This window comes from Rhinopithecus roxellana, chromosome 12 (assembly GCF_007565055.1).
Source record: "Rhinopithecus roxellana isolate Shanxi Qingling chromosome 12, ASM756505v1, whole genome shotgun sequence".
In the NCBI taxonomy this organism is placed as follows: Eukaryota; Metazoa; Chordata; class Mammalia; order Primates; family Cercopithecidae; genus Rhinopithecus; species Rhinopithecus roxellana.
In genome coordinates, this window is record NC_044560.1 from 1,700,959 (window position 1) to 1,714,819 (window position 13,861).

Below are 13,861 nucleotides of genomic sequence, written 5' to 3' on the forward strand. Positions count from 1 at the left end.
TTACCCTGTTTGTATGTATGTCTTGCATTTGCAGGTGAAGGGCAGACCAGATACCCAGAAGGACTCTATTTTGCAGGGCCTGAAAACAGGATGGGAAACTGGTAGTTAGGTGTCACTTCCAATGAGGCATTCCCCCTCACCTCCTCTCATCCTTTCCAGAGATAAAATCCACCCTCTGCTGAGGTCATTCACTCCCTAAGGAATCAGACGGCTAGCCTCCTGTTAGACACTGGACAGTTTCCAAATTCAGTGTCTCCAATCTGATTTGAGTGGCTCTAAGTGCTTCCTTTTAAACCCAGAGATGATTAACAGCATTTCCTTGATGAGCCAACCATGTCCGGATTAGAGTTGGACTGTTGGAACCGAGAACTCACACCCATGGAACTGGCCTCTGCAGTGGGGACAGTCTTGTGGGACTGAGCCCTGGGGTCCCCGGAATTGTCCCTGCCAGCCAGGCGTGGTGGCTCATGCCTGTAATCCCAGTACTTTGGGAGGCCAAGGTGGGCAGATCACCTGAGGTCAGGAGTTCAAGACCAGCCTGGCCAACATGGCGAAAACCCCATCTCTACTAAAATACAAAAATTAGCCAGGAGTGGTGGCACGCACCTGAGGCAGGAGAATCACTTGAACCCGAGAAGCGGAGGTTGTAGTGAGCCGAGGTAGCGCCACTGCACTCCAGCCTGGACGACAGAGCGAGACTCTGTCTCAAAACAACAACAACAACTAAAAGAATTGTACCTTCCATTACCTTCCTTTCCTCCCAAGTACTTGGTCCAGGGCTGATTAAGGGCTCTGTGTGCACACAGGAGGTGCTCAATAAATGCTTACAGACTGACGTGGTTCTTCACACACACAACTTGCTCATTTTGCTTAATCTATTCCTTTTCTTGGGTGATTTCAGGCTTGTCATGCCCCACTTATTTCCCTTCTGCCACTCAGTCCCCACCAAGTCCTGCTCTACCTTGTTCATCAAAGGCCTCACCTGTAAACTGCTAGGACGTGTGTTCTGAGCCCATCACCTGGACATAGGATGGGGTCTGTTAAAGAAAATCATTCATGACGATTGTTAAAGCGGTGAGGCAGGCTTTATTCCAGACTATCAAGACAGGTATAGGGATTGCTGTGATGGGGTTTTGCAGTAGTGGAGAAAGACTGGCTTAATTCCCAGTAAAAAGAAAAGTGAGCATTTATAGCCAAAGAGTTGGGGGAGCAGGGGAGGACAGGAAAAATGTTGGGAAGAGAAGACAGCAAGCGTAGTGAGAAGACAATGGAAACACGTTTTTGGGATGGAACCAACAACCCTCAACTTCAGATGAACAGTGAGTGTACCATTCTCTGACCTGCTGGGTGGTAAGTAACTGTGGGCTTATTTCATTTGTTGACCTAATCCGGCCACTTATTAGACAGAAGATCCCCTGGGGAGGAACCTTAGGCATCATTGAGCCCAACAGCCTTATTTTAGAAACGAGACAGAAGACAAGAGCGGTGAGTGATGTGCTCAAAATGACAAGTGAGTTAGACGCTGCACTGGCCCCACAATGCCGACCTGCTGACTCATAATTCTGGGCTTTGTCATCTGCCCAGAGCTGTACAGATAGTGACAACCATCGGTGTGCTGGGGTCAACTCCTGCCCCTCCTATAAGCCAATCATTAGATGTCCAGGAATTTTGCAAGGTGGTTGATAAACACAGCTATTATTAAAAATTAAATTATATAAACTTACAACTAAGTGAATTATATTAAAAAGGAAAGTAATCATGGATGTTCATAACAGCACTATTTACAATAGCCAAAAGGTGGAAACAACTCAAACGGCCAGCAACAGATGGATAAACAAAATGTGGTCTATCCATACAATGGAATATTACTCAGCTATAAAAAGAAATGAAGTACTGTGGTCAGGCACTGTGGCTCAGGACTATAATCCCAGCACTTTCGGAGGCCAAGGCAGGAGGATCGCTTGAGTTTAAGACCAGCCTGGAGTTCAAGACCTGCCTGGAGTTCAAGACCAGCCTGGACAACACAGCAAGATCCTGTCTCTACAGAAAATTAAAGAAAAAAAATAAGCTGGGCATGGTGGTGTATACCTATAGTGTCAGCTACCCATGCTGAGGAGAAAGGATTGTTTGAGGCCAGGAGGTTGCTGAGGCCGCAGTGAGCCACTATCATACAACTGCACTCCAGCCTGGGCAACAGAGCAAGACCCTATCTCTAAATCAAAAGAAATGAAGCAGTGATACATACTATAATATGGATGAACTTCGGAAACATTATGCTCAGTGAAAAAAGACAGACACAAAAGGCTACATATTATATAATTCTATTTTTACAAAGTATCTAGAATAAGCAAATTGATAAGAGACAGAAATCAGATTAGTGGTTGCCAGAGGAAAAGGGATTGGGAATGACTGCTTACTGACTAGGCAGTTTCTGTTTGGGATGATGAAAAAGTTCTGGAACTAAATAGTGGTGATGGTTGTACAACACTGTGAATATATTTAATAATACTGAATTGTACACAATAAAATGATTAGAATGGGGCCAGGCACGGTAGCTCACACCTGTAATCCCAGCACTTTGGGAGGCTGAGGTGGACGGATCACCCGAGGTCAGGAGTTTGATTGAGACCAGCCTGGCCAACATGGTGAAACCCTGTCTCTACTAAAAATACAAAAAAAATTAGCTGGGCGTGGTGGCGTGCATCTGTAATCCCAGCTACTCGGGAGGCTGAGGCAGGAGATTCACTTGAACCCTGGAGGCAGAGGTTGCAGTGAGCTGAGATCACACCAATGCAGTCTAGTCTTGGTGACAGAAACACTCCATCTCAAAAAAAAAAAAAAAAAAAAAGGAATGATTAGAATGAAAAAAATAGAAAAGGTAACATATACTCAAAACCCATCTTGTCCTCATCATTTTACTGCTTTTAGTATTGTCTGTGCTTTTGTGATTATTGATATCCGTGTATCTGTACGGTAGAAATTCTATGAATAGAACAGAATAGAACAGAATAGAATAGAATAGAATAGAACAGAATAGAATAGAATAGAATAGAATAGAATAGAATAGAATAGAATAGAATAGAACAGAATAGAACAGAATAGAATAGAACAGAATAGAATAGAATAGAATAGAACAGAACAGAACAGAACAGAACAGAACAGAACAGAACAGAACAGAACAGAATAGAATAGAATAGAATGAGCAAAATAAAAATCCACATCTATTCCCAGCTCCATGTTCAGTGACAGCATCTTGGTGGCTTGAAACCAGCCATGGTGGGAGTATTTACACCACAGCAGTTGGAAAGCAGTACATATCAGGACTGAATACATTGTTTTTTAAAAAACCATGTGCAGTTAAGAAAGGGATGGAGAAAATATGGCCAGGCCCAGTGGCTCACACCTGTAATCCTAGCACTTTGGGAGACTGAAGTGTGCAGATCACTTGAGGTCAGGAGTTTGAGACTAGCCTGGCCAACATGGTGACACCCTGTTTTTACTAAAAATACAAAAATTAGCCAGGTGTGGTGGCACATGCCTGTAATCCCAGCTACTCAGGAGGCTGAGGCATGAGAATCGCTTGAGCCTGGGAGGCAGAGGTTGCAATGAGCCAAGATTGCACTGCCACACTTCCTCCTGGGCCACAGAGTAAGACTCTGTCTCAAAAAAAAAAAAAAAAGAAAAGAAACAGATGGAGAAAATATTAATAATGCAGGTTAAACTGAAAAGTGTGTTGTATCTGTAACTGTTACATTGTGATTAGCAAAACAATTGAGGAAATATTCTAGTATTTGAAAACTGTTACCTAATTTAGCAAAGAAATTGTTTGTATCATTAATGAGGTTCTCACATGTATCTTTATTTCACTCAACGAATGCACATGAAGAGACTAATCAGCGTTCATGCTGGAACTGTCCTTAGTAGTCAATGATGTAAGCATCTTCCTTGCTGAATCAGATAGCGATCAAGCAGCGATTTGTAGTCCAATTTTGGCACGACCTGGTTTAATAGCAACCATAGGCTGACTACAGATCAAGAGTTCAGCAAAAAATTAGCCAGAATATTCTGTACGAATTGGTTGGCTATATGGGATTTATTCTTTATGCAGTAAAGAATATTGTATAATTTATTATTACTTATAAATTATTGTATACATCCTCTACATCAGCAAAACTGATACTTATTTATGTATACATATAATATACATTTTCTTTTTTTCAGGAGAATCAGGAAACGTTTAAAAGTGCATGGCTGGTCACAACACATTTCCAGGCATGATGGGGTCCAACTTAAAAAATGGGTAATGTCTATCAAAGTTTTCCTCAAATGCAACAACCCCGTTAGAACTATCATAAATTGGCTGAACAAGGTGGCTCACACCTGTAGTCCCAGCACTTACGATAATTTAGAATATTCCAACAATAATTTATCATAAATTATTTTCAGGACCCAGAAACAAAATGTTGGCAGCATAGAGAGTAAGGGCGACTGGCACTGGATGGAAAAAGTAGGTTCCATGTATCTCCATCTGCCAGTGGAAACAAATTCCTTCTCTCCACAAAGAGGAGCACTCTGCAGTGTATTTTCTTTTTTCTTTCAAGATGGAGTCTTCCTCTGTGGCTCAGGCTAGAGTGCAGTGGCACCATCTCGGCTCACTGCAACCTCTGCCTCCCTGGGTTTAGCGATTCTCCTGCCTCAGCCTCTGGAGTAGCTGGGATTACAGGCGTGTGCCACCACACCTAGCTAATTTTTGTTATTTTTAGTAGAGACAGGGTTTCACCAGGTTGGTCTCGAACTCCTGACCCTGTGATCTGCCTGCCTCGGCCTCCCAAAGTGCTAGGATTACAGGTGTGAGCCACCGTGTATTCTTCAAATCTCCTTGCCTCCCAGAGACGAGTCAGGGAACTAAGTTGTTTAATGTTTAAATGAACAAACAAAACAACCCTTGCATCTTGGTTAGCATGTGTTACAGCAAATTTGGAGCAAAACAAATGAGCACCTAAATAATCTATAGTTTCCTTGTATGCTTGTCAAGAGAAGCACATCATCAAGTGTGCTATATCCATAAAAAGGAATATTATATTTTTATAGTATATGATTTTGCCTAATAAAGTATTCTCATAGCGTCAAAAAAAAAAAAAAAAGGAATATTATTCAGCTTTAAAAATGAATGAAGCATCCATACGTGCAACAACATGGATCGACCTTAAAAGCATGATGCTAAGTAGAATGGAAGGATTTCTGCAAAAGCATCAGTTCAAAGTGCCTCCACAGAGCTCATCTGATTTTTCAAGCCGCCCCAAGAAGAGAACTTCTCAATAGAAATCAGGTGTGTCAGGCCAGGTGCGGTGACTCATGCCTGTATTCCTAGCACTTCGGGAGGCTGAGATGGGAGGCTTGCTTGAGGCCAGGAGTTTGGGACCAGCCTGGTCAACATAGCAAGACCCCCATCTCTAAAAAAAAAGAAAAAAGTTTAAAAACAAATTAAAAAAATCAGGTGTGTCGAACTCTTCTGCTCTTGTATATGTGAAGGAAGGATAAGTGTGTCACAGCCTTCAGAGGCACAGGAGAAAACGGGCCTTAATTTGCAAAGCATTTTAGAATTTCCCAGGAGCTCCGCAGATTATCCAGTCTAAGCATTGCCGCAAAGTTGAGAAAAGGGTGCTGTTGGAATATTCCACATGGGGTGAGGAAACCAGGGCCTGGAGGGAGAGGCTGTTTCATCTCTCTTCATATAACTTCAGGAGGAGTCAGATTTGAATTCCAGCCAGAAGACAAGCAAGGCCCAACTGATAAAAGGGGGAGGGAGGTGCACTTACAACTTTTTTTTTTTTGAGACAGAGTCTCTTTCTGTCTGGAGTGCAGTGGTGCGATCTCAGCTCACTGCAAACTCTGCCTCCCAGGTTCACGCCATTCTCCTGTCTCAGCCTCCCGAGTAGCTGGGACTACAGTCTCCCGCCACCACCCCCAGCTATTTTTTTTTTTTTTTGTATTTTTTGGTAGAGGACGGAGTTTCACTGTGTTGACCAGGATGGGCTCAATCTCCTGACCTCGTGATCCGCCAGCCTCGGCCTCCCAAAATGCTGGGATTACAGGTGTGAACCACCGCGCCCGGCCTGCACTTACAAGTTTCTAATAATCACGATGCCCGGAGATGAAGAGGGTCACTTCAGGGAGGAACCGTTACAGCTGTCAGTAACAACTGCATAGCTAGAAAAGAAAGTAAGAAAGCGTAGGCTGCACGCATCAGGCTTCCTGGTAACTGGTAGACAGGTAGAGGGAGGGAGGCACGAGCAGGGAGGTGCTGGGGAGACCTGATTAATACCATCCCTCGTCCCTACCAGGGCTCAGATCAATGGAGAAATAACAGAGCTGTTAGCGGACAGAGGACTGAAGCATTCTTTTTATTATTAAGAAAGCTGACCATGAAAAAGATGTCACTGAAATCTGAAAATGAGTGCACATTCTGCAATGGAAACAGACAGCTGTACCTGCCCAGATATAGGCAGAGTGGGGCCAGCATGGGCCTCCCCACTCCTAAGGTGGAGCTGCCTCTGTAAACCCCCAGATGGGAGAACAAGCCCCAAAAGGAACAGAGAGAGGAGAGGCCGGGCTAGGCACGTTCAGTTTCTCCAAGCTACTCTTCTTCCCACAGGAGGAATGGGTGCCAAGGCCAAGAGCAGCTCCCTCACTAGCAGGAAACATCACCCCCAACAGAAATATCAGCTCTTTGGGGGTTTTGGCTGGCATGGCTTTGGTGGGGGTGTTGGGGGGAGTGGGTTGCACAACCTGTTTCTAAATGGGCCCTGTATTTGTGTCTAACTCAGCACAGCGCGACGTGCAATCTCATAAACAGGAACTAGAGAGAAACAAGTCCCCTTTCATGCCTGCAGCCCCAGGGCTGAGTAGTGATTGTGGCTTTGCCTTCTCCTTCACCTCCTTTGGAGGCTTCTGCCTTTTCTTTTCTTTTTTTTTTTGGAGATGGAGTTTTACTCTTGTTGCCCAGGCTGGAGTGCAGTGGCGCGATCTCGGCTCACCACAACAACCTCTGCCTCCCGGGTTCAAGCGATTCTCCTGCCTCAGCCTCCCGAGTAGCTGGGATTACAGGCGTGTGCCACCATGCCCAGCTAATTTTGTATTTTTAGTAGAGACGGGGTTTCTCCATGTTGGTCAGGTTGGTCTTGAACTCCCAACCTCAGGTGATCCGCCCACCTTGGCCTCCCAAAGTGCTGGGATTACAGGCGGGAGCCACCATGCCTGGCCTGACTTCTGCCTTTTCTAGCCTGGTTTCTGGGCTTTTGAGATACCAAATTGGGACAATGAGTAAAGAAAGTCACAAAACAGGACAGGAAAGGACAGAGAAGGTGAGTGGGCTTAGACCTCAGACAGAGTGGAGTGAGAGACGTGGAGCATTGAAACAGCTGTGCAGATTTAAGGAAACTGGAGAGAAGGGAACCAGAGAGAAAGAGAGAGAGAGTGAGAGAGAGAGAGGAGAGGTTTTTGAAGAGTTACTGAGGCTTATTACTCGGAGACTCCTTAATGTTATTCAAGAATTGCCAGCAAAGATTGAATTTATATTTTAGCTACTTTAGGTTACAAGATGGTGATGACATTTCTTTGAATTTGACACCACAGAGATTCTTTGCCTGTATTCCTGGCTTATAATTGGATTATCCAAAATATTAAAACAACAGGCCGGGTGTGGTTGTTCATTCCTATAATTCCAGCACTTTGGAAGGCCAAGGCGGGCGGATCACCTGAGGTCAGGAGTTTGAGACCAGCCTGGCCAACATAGTGAAACCCCATCTCTACTAAAAACACAAAAATTAGCCTAGCATGGTGGCTTGCGTCTGTAATCCCAGCTGCTCTGGAGGCTGAGGTAGGAGAATCATTTGAAACCGGGAGGCGGAGGTTGCAGTGAGCCGAGATTACACCACTGCACTCCAGCCTGGCGACAAAGTGAGACTCTGTCTCAAACAACAACAACGACAACAAAAACAGGTCTGGCCTTTTCTGAGCACCTGTAATGGGCCAGGTGCTGGGACAGGCTCTGATGAGAAGAGCGAGTCACAGTCTCTGCAGTCTGCCCTGACAGGGCTCACGATTTTGTGCAGGCCACGGACACATAAACAAATCTCTACAGCTCAGTGAGGCTAGAGGTGCATTAGAGGTCAGTACCAAGCACTACGGGAACACAGATAGGTGACAATGGAGAAGAAGTTATTTAAATCTGAAAGCAAGCGCATATTCTGCAATGGAAACAGACAGCTGTACCTGCTCAGGTATAGGCAGAGTAGGGCCAGCGCGGGCGTCCCCACTGCTAAGGTGGAGCCGCCTTTGCAAACCCCCAGGTGGGAGGAGAACAAGCCTCCGAAGGAAAAAAAGAGAAAAGAGGCCGGGTTAGGCACATTCTGTTTCTCTCTCCTCTCTCTCCCTGGCTCTCTTCTCTCTAATTTGCTTAATTCTGCACAACTGTTTCCAGGCTCCAACCCTCTCTCCCCACACGCCCTGAAGTCTCACCCCACACACCTTTTCTGTCCTTTCCTGTCCTGTTCTATCCCAGGCAGGCAAGAGGGGGTCAGAATCATAGCATGGTGAAGGCACAGAGGGAAGAATGACGAGCATGTTGGTGAGCAGGAGACAGGGTGGCCAGAGATGAAGGTAGAAAGACCCCGTCCTCATGAGGTCACATCTGGACACTGAAATCTTTGATCAGTGTTTGGACTCACTTTAAGGGTGAAGCTGAATCAGGAGAAGTTTTTCCTTTGGTTTGAAGATCTTTTTCTGGATTATCAGATTCCACTTAGAGATATGCTCGGTTAATATTTATTTTATTTTCTTTGTGTGTCTATAAAACAAGATTAGAACTACACCCCACATAAGGTTTTGTAAACCGTTTTCACTTAGTTGTATGACTTTTTATATCACTAGTCTTCTAAAACAATATTTCCTTTTTTATTTTTAAATTTTGAGATGGGGTCTCACTGTGTCACCCAGGCTAGAATACAGTTGGAATGATCACAGCTCATTATAGCCTGGACCTCCCCAGGCTGAAGTGATCCTCCCACCTCAGCCTCCCAAGCTCCCAAGTAGCTAGGACTAAAGGAGTGTGCCACCATGCCTGGCTAATTTTTTTATTTTTAGTAGAGACAGGGGTTCACCATATTGTCCAGGCTGATCTCGAACTCCTGGGCTCCACTGATTCTCCCACCTTGGCCTCCCAAAGTGCTGGGATCACTTACAGGTGTGAGCCACGACACCCGGCCATAAATAACATAAACCAACAGGATTGCTGGCCGAGTGTGGTGGCTCACACCTGTAATCCCAGCACTTTGGGAGGCTGAAGCAGGTGGATCACAAGGTCAAGAGATCAAGACCAGCCTGGCCAACATGGTGAAACTCCATCTTTACTAGAAATACAAAAAATTAGCTGGGTGTGGTGGCATGTACCTGTAGTCCTAGCTACTTGGGAGGCTGAGGCAGGAGAATCGCTTGAACCCAGGGGCGGAGGTTGCAGTAGCACAATCTCAGCTCACTGCAACCTCTGCCTCCTGGGTTCAAGCGATTCTCCTGCCTCAGCCTCCCGAGTAGCTGAGACTACAGGCGTGCACAACCATGTCCGGCTAATTTTTGTATTTTTGGTAGAGACGGGGTTTCACCATGTTGGCCAGGATGGTCTCGATCTCTTGACCTCGTGATCCACACGCCTGGGAGGCAGAGGTTGCAGTGAGCCGAGATTGTGCCATTGCACTCCAGTCTGGGTGACAAAGCGAGACTCCATCTCAAAAAAAAAAAAAAAAAAAAAAAAAAGAAAGCACTTCGTAGGCATTGTTGGGTGAACGAGATCACAGCTTTTAAAATGCTTGTACACACTGCTTCTTGGCCCTTTGGCAAAGGTTAAGTGTAAAATGCTTGTGCATAGCCAGGGATTTTTTTCATTGGACCCTGGGATGGCTGCAAAAAAAGGTCAAAAACTTAGGCCAGGCGCGGTGGCTCACACCTGTAATCTTAGCACTTTGGGAGGCCGAGGCTGGCAGATCACGAGGTCAGGAGATCGAGACCATCCTGGCTAAGACGGTGAAACCCTGTCGCTACTAAAAATACAAAAAATTAGCTGGGCGTGGTGGTGGGCGCCTGTAGTCCCAGCTACTTGGGAGACTGAGGCAGCAGGAGAATGGCGTGAACCCAGGAGGCGGAGGTTGCAGTGAGCCAAGATCACGCCACTGCACTCCAGCCTGTGTGACACAGCCAGACTCTGTCTTAAAAAAAAAAAAAAGAAGGTCGAAAACTAGTATGGACTAGGAATTGGGAGACCTGCTGGGTGCGGTGGTTCACATCTGTAATCCCAGCACTTTGGGAGGCCGAGGCGGGCAGATCACCTGAGGTCAGGAGTTCGAGACCAGCCTGACCGACATGGAGAAACCCCATCTCTACTAAAAATACAAAATTAGCCAGGCATGGTGGTGCATGCCTGTAATCCCAGCTACTCAGGAGGCTGAGGCATGAGAATTGCTTGGATCCAGGAGGTGGAAGTTGCAGTGAGCCAAGATTGCGCCATTGCACTCCACCTGGGCAACAAGAGCAAACTTCAACTCAAAAAAAAAAAAAAAAAGGAATTGGGAGACCTGGGTTATTTTCTGGCACCCATTGTAAAGGTTTAGTGAGCCTTTCTCAAATGTTCATAGCCAAATTCATGAAGCATTTCACATTGTTAGACCTTTATGCTTTTATATATGCAGTTTTCCCTCTCTGGAACATATTTTCCTTACCTAGAACAGATTCCCCATCTGCTTAGAGAACTCCTATTCATCCTTCAAAACCCTGGTCAGCCATCACCTCTACTATAATACCTTCTCTCGATCCTTCCCACCCAAGTAGAATTATTATTCCTTTCCTCCTCTGTACTGCTATATTTTGTGCATACTTTTATCATTGTATATTTTGAAAAATTACTTGCTTCTATGTCTGCATACCACACTACTCGTCAACTTGTCTAGGGAACCACATCCCATTTGCCTTTGTATCCCGAGGCACTGGAGCCTTGGGATATAAATACAGGAGCTATATATATATATATATATATTTTGAGGCGGAGTCTCACTCTGTAGCCCAGGCTGGAGTGCAGTGGTGTGATCTCGGTTCACTGCAACATCTGTCTCCCCGGTTCAGGCAATTCTCCTGCCTCAGCCTCCCAAGTAGCTGGGACTACAGGCATGCACCACCATGCCCAGCTAATTTTTGTATTTCAGTAGAAACTGGGTTTCACCATATTGGTCAGGCTGGTCTTGAACTCCTGACCTCGTGATCCACCCGTTTTGGCCTCCCAAAGTGCTGGGATTACAGGCGTGAGCCACCGCGCCCGGCCTAATAGTTTGTATTTTAACTGAACATTTTCAAGCCTCAAGTTCTCCTTTCATCAAAGGGAGATGACAATACCTTCCCTAGCTACCTTGAAAGTTTTTTTTTTTTTTTTAATGAAAATAAAATGACTAATAAATAAAAATTCCTTGACAAAAGGCATGAGAGACTCTCTGAAGGTCAAGTCTAGTCTAGTAAACTCTTGCTTGGCCAGGGTACCTGACTACTCGGCTGGACATAAGTTGACCTTATTTGGTTCGGGAAGTGCTTGAGGCTCTCCTAAGCCTTCCTCATTGTCACCATGAGCATGGGTGGAATCGGGGGTCAGTTAAGGACAGTGATTAAGAGCTGATGACTGTGTCTAAAAATGTGACCCCATCCCTCTCCAGCCTTTCCTCTGCTTTGTTTATCTTCGTTGCCTTTATTGCTCTGTGACATCCAACAAATGTATTTGCCTTGTGAATGTCATTTCATGGCAAAGGCTGCTGGTTGCCCACCCAAATCCATTCTCCCTTTTTCCTTGGCTCTTGACTAAACCCCTTTTAAAGTAGGATGGGTCCACAGGCCTCGGTTCTCACCTACATAAAGGAAACAGAAACAATGGCTGCCCCTCCCAGACCCTGGCTTCGGCATGGTAGGTGTGGCCTCTCCCAATTCCTTTCCACCTTCCTGTGGCTACACAAGGATGTGGCGGCAGCCCAGCCTCACCTAAGCTGGTGAAGACAGTGTCCTAGGTGCTTAGAAGAGCAATGATGTGCAAGGGACCAGGGTTTTCCATGTGACCATGTGGCTAGAGCAAGATTGTCCATCAATCTGGGACATACAATTTGAATTACTACTCAAGAAATTCAGGCCAGGTGCTGGGGCTCATGCCTGTTTTCACAGCACTTTAGGAGGCCGAGGCAGGCAGATCACTTGAGGTCAGGAGCTCAAGACCAGCCTGGCCAACATGGCGAAAGCCTATCTCTACAAAAAATACAAAAAGTAGCCAGGCATGGTGGTGCTCACCTGTAGTCCCAGCTACTCAGGAGACTGAGGCAGGAGAATCGCTTGAACATGGAAAGTGGAGGTTGCAGTGAGCTGAGATGGTGCCACTGCATTCCAGCCTGGGCCATGGAGTGAGACTTTGTCTCAAAAAAAAAAAAAAAAAAAGAAAAAAAAAAAGAAATTCAATCCTTTGCTCCTTAATAAATTTTGGGGTCTCTTTGTTCCTACCCAACCTTACCCTAACTTACGCATAGTAATGCTTTGTGACAACTGAGACTCGGTCTTTTTCCTTCATTGCAGTGTTCCTAGTGCCTAGAATAATATCTGGCTCATAGTAGGTGCTTAAACTAATATTGGCACATAAATGAATGGAGTCAGAATGCTTGTGTTTGAATCACTGACAAGCCATGTGGCCTCAACCCTGTGGATCTCAGCTTCCTCACCAGTAAAATGGTAAAAATTGGACCTACCTTTTGGATTATTGAGGAGATTAAGATAATATATTCAAAGCTCATAGAGAAATGCCTGACATATATGTGCTCAGTATTAGAGATTATTATCACTATTATTATTATTATTATTATTTTGAGACGGAGTCTCGCTCTGTCACCCAGGCTGGAGTGAAGTGATGCTATCTTGACTCACCGCAACCTCCGCCTCCTGGGTTCAAGAGATTCTCCTGCCTCAGCCTCCTGAGTAGCTGAGACCACAGGTGCCTGCCACCACTCCCGGATAATTTTTTTTTTTTGCATTTTTAGTAGAGAGGGGGGGTTTCACTACGTTATCCAGGATGGTCTCGATCTCCTGACCTCATGATCCGTGCGCCTCGGCCTCCCAAAGTGCTGGAATTACAGGCGTGAGCTCCCGCACCTGGCAGCACTATTATTATGATTGCATCCATGTCATGTTTTCTCCAGCCTTTGGGATCTTCAGTAATATCAACACTTAACAGTGATTTTATGCTAATTTAGAATAACTTACAGGGTAGAAGAAGCCATGGCTGCCTGGATGGCAAACGTGTCTCTTCTTCTGCCATTGGCTGGCGTAGGTGGAGTGGCTTTACCTGTCACTTGTTTCAAGAACTCAATGAGATAGCTTTGGGAGCATATGCAAATATATGCAAATTGCACACAAATTTATATAAAACAGCCTTGTGTGTGTGCCTCCGCAGGTACTAGAGAGAATTCTGGTGGCTTTATACCATTCTACCTTTGGATTATGCCATTTTCTGTTCTGCTGTCTCAGAAAGACTTACCTGGAAGGAGGGAGGTGCGTGCATGTGAATGTGTGCTCACGTCTGCAGGATGGGCCAGGGGAGGGCAGAGGAGGCCAGTCATGACAGCGGAAATACTGCTCAGCAGCCAGTCATGACAGCGGAAATACTGCTCAGGAGCCAGTCATGACAGCGGAAATACTGCTCAGCAGCCAGTCATGACAGCGGAAATACTGCTTGGCAATCAGATATATTTGCTGAGCAGTGTTTCAGCTGTCAAATTTTTATTGATCCAAAATAAAA